The 8,508-nt window shown below is 42.8% G+C and overlaps 1 pseudogene; it reads left to right on the top strand.

Annotated features, from left to right (window-relative positions):
* Positions 1–1,103: 1,103 nt before the first annotated feature.
* Positions 1,104–1,767, top strand: LOC101531785 (zinc finger MYND domain-containing protein 19-like; annotated as a pseudogene).
* Positions 1,768–8,508: the final 6,741 nt, after the last annotated feature.

Here is an 8,508-nt window from a genome sequence, read left to right as displayed (position 1 = left end):
TTAAAAATTCAGTGGAACATCTCAATAATAAAACGAAGGAGACAGAAGAAAGAATCTCAGAATTGGATGGTAGTTCTTGGCACAAGTGGAAAGCAATCAAACTGCTGGAAGCATACCTGGGTCAAGTTAAAAAATATTCAAATTTAACAGACGCTATTAAAAGGCAAAATACAAGAGTTATGGAAGTTCCAGAAGATACAGAAAGATAAGTTTAAATTGTATTTAATAAAATAATAAAGGAAAGCTACCATTATCTGGAAGGAGATTTGGGAAACAATAATCAGGGTGGGGGGCACAGAACTCTCAAGCTCTCTTCAAACCAATGTAAGGAAAATATTCTTAAATCTCCCCTTAAAAAACATCAATTGACATATACAGAAGCGGCAATTAGATGTACAGATGATCCTTCACAGGAAACTCTACAGGCAAGAAGAGAATGGAGAAACATATTCCAGATTCTTAAAGAAAAAAAAAGCCCATGCAGAATAAAGTATCCAGCAAAGTGTTCCTTTGTCTTTAAAAATGAACTAATGTCTGAGCACGGTAGTCTCACACAGCTAAAGTCCTTGCCTTGTATGTGTTGGGATTCTATATGGGCACCAGTTCATATCCAAGCGGCACTGATTCCCATGCAGCTCTCTGCTTGTGGCCTGCAAAGCAGTCAAGGACAGCCCAAAGCCTTGGGATCCTCCACCTGTGTGGCAGACCTGGAAGAGGCTCCTGGCTCCTGGCTTTGGATGCACTCAGCTCCGGCCACTACAGCCACTTAGGGAGTAAATCAGCAGATATAATATCTTCCTCTATGTCTCTCCTTTTCTCTATATATCTGACTTACAAATAAAACATAAATAAATCTTTAAAAACAAGAAAATGAGTGGCAGTGCACATGGCAGCAGCATGTGTCAGGTCCAGAGGGTGCCAGTGCAGCTCAAGCCTGGCCCAACCTTCTCCTGCCCAGAGCCCACTCAGACCTGTCCCTGCCTGTCCCTCCTGGATGCTGCACTGCCTTGTCTCAACCTGGTGTCTTCCTTGGGAACAGCACTTCAGGCAGAGAGTACAGGTTCGGTCATGACCAACCACAAATTGGGCATCATGTGAAGTACACACTGATCCATAAGCAGGCCATCCCACTGGTGGAGAGCTACTCCTTTGAAGCTTTCATGGAAATTGATATGAATGAAAATGGTGCTAAGACCACTAAGATCTTCGGGTACACCTTTGACAAGAACCAAGGCAGGGATCCTGCAGGCTCCTGCAGAAGACACTGGAAGCACCACCAGGTTGGTGCCGGCCTCAAGGTGGTGCATCTAAATGCCATGACCATGGACAACCTGCAGCCTGTGCCTTGAGGCTGGTGGCCCTGAGCTGAGGAGGCCTCCAGCAAGCAGAGGGAGCACAGACTGTATTTACTCGCGATTCAGCAGCTCCCTACAGATCCCATAGATGAGCATTTCCCCAACCTGAACTTGACCCAGTACTACAAGGCCAACGGGGACGTGGTGGAGGAAGAGAACCTGTGCACCTACTATGAGTGGCACAATGATCAAGAAGCAGCTCCAGGAGTTCAACATCTGCAGGCACAGCCAGGTGGCCTGATACTGCAGCTCCCAGTGCCAGCAGAAGCAATGGCCATCCCACAAGAAGCATGGGCTGGAGCAAAAACAACCCTGCAGGAGCTGGAGCCCAAGATATGACTGGGGTGTGAGGCTACTTCTCGGATGTGCTATCAGACTGGCACCTGGACCTGAAGGCAACCATGAAGCATGAGGCCAGCCCACAGCTGCCAGTGTCAGGCACCCCCTGAAACCTTCATTCTATATATGTTAATATGTTTGCAAACTCATGTTTTTTAGGGGATGGGAAATTAGGGAGGGCAGAAGTGACAAAGAGAATCATTTACTATGATCCTAGGATGGCACAGGGCCACACTAAATAAATAAACAAATAAATAAATAAATAAATAAATAAATAAGAAAAAGGAAAAAAAAAAAACATTCTTCCACATTACAGAAAAGCTAAATGATAGGGGAAATGTTGAGGGTCCCTTTGATGGAACGCAACTCGCACTGGAGAGTGTATATTGAGTTTGGGCAGAACAGATCAGGCAGAACTGCAACACCTGTGGGCCTCATGTGAGCTAGATCACGGAAAATCCAGGCTGGACTGATTGTTTCTACTGGTGCAAGCACAAATCAGAGAGTGTTGGTTGGCCTTTGTGATGGCATCAGCTGGCAGAAGGTGGCACTGGGGGCTAATTCTGTCAAGTTTAACTGAAGAACCACCTGGAGAGTGCATGCTTAAGCAGTGAGAATGGCCCAGTAGGGTAATAGTGGGCACCTCCCGCTTGGGTTACCACTCTCACCAGAGAGCATGAAAACCAGGCCTGAAGCAGGAATGGCTAGACAGAACAGCACCCAACAGCATGTTTGTGGGCTGGATAATAGGGCTGGTTAGGTAGAACTAGGCTTCAATGCCCATTGACCTATATGAGAGCTGAATAGGATGTGGGACAGACTGGACGAAACTGCAATACTTAACTGGCAAGCACAGGAACCAGGATAGGGGACAGGTCAGGTGGCGGTTTTTGTGAGTTGCCCCAACTAGGTTGCAGCTCCCACTGGTTTGTGTGAGAGCCAAGTGTGAAGTGGACAGAATCAGGCTTGACAGCAACACCCATTGGTTCAACTGGAAGACAGGGCTGGAAACAGAACTGACACAGTAATTGCAACCACCTTATATGCACAAGCTGATTGGGGTGATGGACTATACTGGACCCTGTACTGGCAAGCACACAAGAAGCAGTTCTGGGATCACCTCAGACAAATTTTCTCTGGGGAATCCTCCAACTGAACTACTGATCTCACAACCCCAACCATCACAGTCACAACCCACTGCTAAAGTGACAGGACCAAATACCCATCCATTCATACTAACAATCAATGAAAATGGCTTAAGCCCATTGATCAGATGTCATAGAGTAATAGAGTACATATAAAAAAATAAGACTGGGCCTGGTGCAGTGGCATAATGGCTTAATTCCACACCTTGAATACACCAGGAATATATACGGGCACCAGTTCTAAATCTTGCAGACCTGCCTCCTATCTATCTCCCTATTTGTGGCCTAGAAAAGCAGCCAAAGATGGCCCAAAACCTTGGGAGCATGCACAAGCGTGGGAGACCCAGAAGAAGCTCTGAGCTCCTGGCTTTGGATCGGCTCAGCTCCAGCTGTTGCAGTCTCTTTAAGAATGAAACTATATTGCATGGCCTTTGATGTTTGGGTTTGTATTTTCATTTCTTCAAACTAGTTTTTTTTTCTCATATTATCTTCACTGATTCATAGATTATATAGTAACATCATTTTCTTCATCATGGTTCTTGATTTTTTTTGTCATTTCTTCAGCGACACACTAGTCTTTAATAGCATGTTATTTAACTTCATGGTATTGTAAATTCCTATTTCTTCCGTTGTTGATTTTGTTTTGTGGCTTTCCATTTAAGGGGATTTATACTAACTAATGGGGACTATCATATCCAGCTGTGAGGATACAATGCAATTTGCATCTCTACTTTCAGATCAAAGATGAAATCCCAATGAAACTGCTTAATATAGCTAATCAATAGGATGCAGGACTATCATTTTCCATGTCTGTAATGACGGATTTATGACGGTTTATGAAAGACTATATAGTTAGAATTATATAGGGGGACTCAGCTGGGGAAGGAGACTTGCTGAAGGGTTAAGAGAAATCCCAGGGCCTATGGAACTGTATCACAAAGTGAAAATAAGTATAATAATAATAAATGGAAAAACTGAAAAAATTATGGGCTTTGCCATTTCTGTATATTCTCCATTTGTCATTTCTCTTTGATTTATTGAGCCCTTTGATTCATTGTGTGGTGGGAACATTGCTGGGAGTTTAAAATTGTGAAATTGCAACAACCAGTTAGAAAGTGACAGGGACATGGTGAAAAGACAGGGTATGGCTATGAATTTTACCAGGTGATCATGGGCTTTCTGGGACTATAGGGTCGTCTATTCCATCTTGTAGAAACCTAACAGAGAGGTCCACAGCATGTGATCAATTCAGCCTCTCCACATCAATTATTTACCCTTCTTGAGCCTCAACTGCCTGATCTGGAAATGGGACCTTCAGGATTATATCTTTCCCTCCCAGAGCACTGCACATCAGGATAAACCCTGACCTGCGAGCTACTGTGGGCTTTGGAACTTTATCAGCCTATCTGGCTCATTACAGACTCTGTACTTGATTTCAGACAGTGAGAACAGAGGATCTCCCCAGTACCTGACCCTCACTTGTCTCAGCAATACACTTCATTCTAGCTGGAAAAAAAAGTTCCATTAATGGCTAAACAAGGATGACAGTTATAAAGTAAATTCAAAATACATAATGTGCTCTCTCTTATTAAGCAGAGTATTCAGGAGTTCAACTTTTAATTTTAAAACCAAATGAAATGCTCAAAGTTTGCTGAGATTATACTATTGACCTGTTCCTGATCACTTGACTTAAACAACCCAGTTTATCACATTGATGCTTTGCTCAGCAGTGGGAGCACAGGCTCCCAGACAGAGACCAACATATCCTATCTATTCCCTCCAAGATGGTTAGCCCTCCTTCTGCCCTACTACTCGCCATAAAAATGAAACATACTAGAAAGAAGAAGTCAGTCTATCCTTGTTAGAGATGACATGATTCTCTAAGGGAGAAACAAGATTCTACCAAAGCCTATTGGTTAAGTTGCAGAATAGAAAATCAACACCAAAAAATCAATAGCTTTTGATTTCCTAAAACATTCAATGTCTGAAAAAGAACTTGTAAGCCCTATGCACAATGGATTCAAAATTTTATTATCTTGAAAAACATTTAAGAGGGATCTGAGAGATCTCTATGTTGAAAATTACATAATACTTTTAACAAATGAAAATGCCTTTTGAATAAAAATTATATGATAAAAATTTTGGAAAACAAAAGTGACAAAACATTAAACAGAAGACACAAAAGTGGAAAAATCCCCTACGTTTATGGATTTTTAAAAGAAATATCGTCAAGATATTCATATAAACTAAACCAAAATTTTCATATTCAATATAATCCCAATCAAAATAGATATAACTTTCTTCTTAGACCAACACAGAGAAAAATCAAGCCACCACTTCACTGCAGTGCCAGTACTCCATATGAACATCAGTTCATGTCTCAGCTGCTCTACCTACTATTCAGAGATCCATAAGATCTGTGAAAGCAGTGGAGAATGGTGTAAGCCTTTGCGCCCTTGAACTCACAGGGGAAACCAAAATAGGCTGCCAGCTCCTGACTTCCGTCCCAGGTATGACAGCTATCCTGGAAGTGATTCAACAGATGGAAGATATCTCTTTGTCTCTACTTCTCTGTTTCTGCATATAAAATAAATACATCTTTTAAAAAACATTCACAATGAACTAATCATCCACTAGCAAGCACCAGGTTCCTATATGCACACAGTTTATCATGGCTGTACCATTACCAATCCAGCTCCTTGCTTCTGGAGTGGGGAAGCAGCAGAGGATGGCCTAAAGCTTTGGGACCCTGCAACCAAAGGAAGACCCATAAGAAGCTTTTGCAACCCAACTTCAAACTGGCTCAGCTCTGGCTGTTGTGACCATTCAGAAGTGAAACAGGACATGAAAAATCTGTCTCTCTGTCTCTCCTTCTCTCTGTAAATCTGCTTTTCAAATATTAAAAAATAAATAAATCTTTAAAAAAGATGGGTTCAGACACAAACATAGACATTGAATAAAGAACAGAATGGACATCCTAGAAAGAGACCTACACATCAGGTCAACTACTTACAAGTTACTATGAATTACATATATCTCCTGTCTGCTTGTGGTACTGCCTCACTCTCTTCAGTCATTTGAATATTAAGCAATGACCTCAACTGAAATCATGAAATTGAAGAGGTTCAGGCTGTAATAAAACATTATTCAAGTTGAGATTATGAACAGGTTTCCCCAGGAACAAGAGAGACAACTCACATTAACATGATTAGAAATTACATTTTCCAAAGAAAATGCCCTGTGAAAGCTAGCTGAAATATTATACTCACTCCATACCGTCTGCAGGATGCCAATGAGATCCAAAAAGTTTTAAATTTTTCCATGTGAATTCATTTGTATCTTACATAATCCTGGAAATTATATACTGTAGGTGTTCTTGAACAAAAATTGCACTTTCCAAGGTAAATTCAACACCAAATACTCAATTTGATCTTTAGTGAGAATTTCTCATTAACTTTAATAATTATTTATTATTGGTATATCTATAGGAAATTCGCCGATAATTATGTGATATTAAGTCTTATAGCACAGGTTAACTTCAATTTTTATAATTGTTTTTAGGATTTATTTTATTTACTTGATAGGCAGTGTTTTAGAGACAGATCTTTCTTTTGCCTATTCATTCCCCAAATGTTCATGACAGCTGGGGTTGAGCCAGGGCAAAGCTGGGAGTCAGGAAGTCCATATGGGTTCCCCAAGTGAGTGATAGAGGCTCAAGCACTTGACCTTCACCAAGATTTTTTCCAGTTGTGTTTGCAGGGACCTGCATTATAATAGAGGAGCTGGGAGTCCAACCCATGCCTATATATGGAATGCCAATGTCACAGGTAGCAGCTCACACTACTCTGAATCAACAAGGGCCCAAATCACTTATTTAAATGGCTCAGTTATAAGATATTTCTTGGGCCTGGCGGTGTAGGCTAGCGGCTAAAGTCCTCGCTTTGAATGCCCCAGGATCCCATATGGGCGCCAGTTCTAATCCCGGCAGCTCCACTTCCCATCCAGCTCCCTGCTTGTGGCCTGGGAAAGCAGTCAAGGATGGTCCAAAGCCTTGGGACCCTGCACCCACGTGGGAGACCTGAAGGAGGTTCCTGGTTCCCGGATTCAGATTGGTTCAGCACTGGCAGTTGCGTTCACTTGGGGAGTGAATCATTGGATGGAAGATCTTCCCCTCTCTGTCTCTCCTCCTCTCTGTATATCTGACTTTGTAATAAAATAAATAAATCTTAAAAAAAAAACAAGATAGTTCTTTTTAGTCCAACTCCATTTCTGAAACCAAAACAGCTATTGCAACATTTGGGAATTGAATCAGCAGGTGATTATAAATTAACATGATGTTGACTTCTCTGAAAACCATAAGGTTTATTAACTTGAAATAAACCAGGTCACTGGAGTTTTTCTCAAGTTAAGGGTACTTATTCCAAACTGTTACAGTACATATATAATACATACATATTGTATGTAGATATGTATAATAGATATTTATGTATATAGATAGATATCCTGGTGTTTGCAATTATTTTATCTGGACATTTAAATCTATGCTGGGAAACAAATCTGGGCTACAGGAACAGCAACAATGCAGAGGGAAGTGAACAGAGGCATAGCCAGCACCATGAGTCTCCTCAACAAGGCCAAGATGAGACAATGTCTGAGGAGCTGCAGAAGCAGCAGGAGGAGCAATTTAACAGGGGCCCCACTTGGTGCACACACAATTGGTCAATAACTGCACAAGGTGCTCATCAACTGCCATGACAAGAAGCTGCTGGGGTGTTCAACTGCAGGGTTAGGGTGAAAACAGCCCTCAGAAGTGTGGCAATTGCAGGAGTTACCTGAATCTGGTCAGACACAATGCTTGGGAATCTGGCCATGGACACCGTTTCCACGTGGAGAGGGAGTCCTGAGCTTTTCGGAGGCCTGAGAGATTTCTCCCTCCATGGTGAGTACTCCATGAGGGAATCTCGGGGATGGGATTAAGCCACTGGCCCCGCCCTTTCCCCACCACCTTGTGGCAGGAGGAAACTAAGGGGTGGATGTTCAGGTGCAAGGTTCAGGTGAAAGCAGTCCTCAGCAGTGTGGCAACTGCATGGGGTTACCTGTGTCAGGTCAGACACAATGCTTCGGACTATAGCCTTGGACACCATTGCAACACAGTGAGTGAGTCCTGGACTTTGGGCAGCCAGCGCACCAAGTGCCACCAGGCTCTACCTACTGGCCACCCAGCAACAAGCTCTCGGGTTTTGGGGGTATGTAATTGCTACCTAGAGACATCTATGGATAAGGCCAATGTGAGTGTAGGTCAGGGATGAATCCTGTGTGATTTCCAATGGCGGGGTTACTGAACTTGCTGGCAAGCATGGGGACTGAGACATGGTGGTTTGGAGGGGAAAGTCCATATGATCTGTATAGGTCAGACTGATTCATCAGCCCACATGGGAGTCCTGAGATGGGCAGTTAGCATACAACATCACTGACTGCCACACGCCAGTCCACATGAAAGCTATGGCTGAGGGTTTGTCTGGCAGTGATAGATTCCAGTACGTGACCAAGTATTGGAACAGGGGATGGGTCACATTAGGAAGGGTCGTGATACCAACCAGAACATGAGAAAACTAGGTCCGGGGGTAGATTATTTGGGGGAGAAGTGGGCCCAACCCTGTGGAAACACA

Source organism: Ochotona princeps, chromosome 24 (genome assembly GCF_030435755.1).
Source record: "Ochotona princeps isolate mOchPri1 chromosome 24, mOchPri1.hap1, whole genome shotgun sequence".
Classification (NCBI taxonomy): domain Eukaryota; kingdom Metazoa; phylum Chordata; class Mammalia; order Lagomorpha; family Ochotonidae; genus Ochotona; species Ochotona princeps.
Note: the sequence above shows the minus strand (reverse complement) of the source record. Positions and strands in the feature narration are given on the sequence as shown.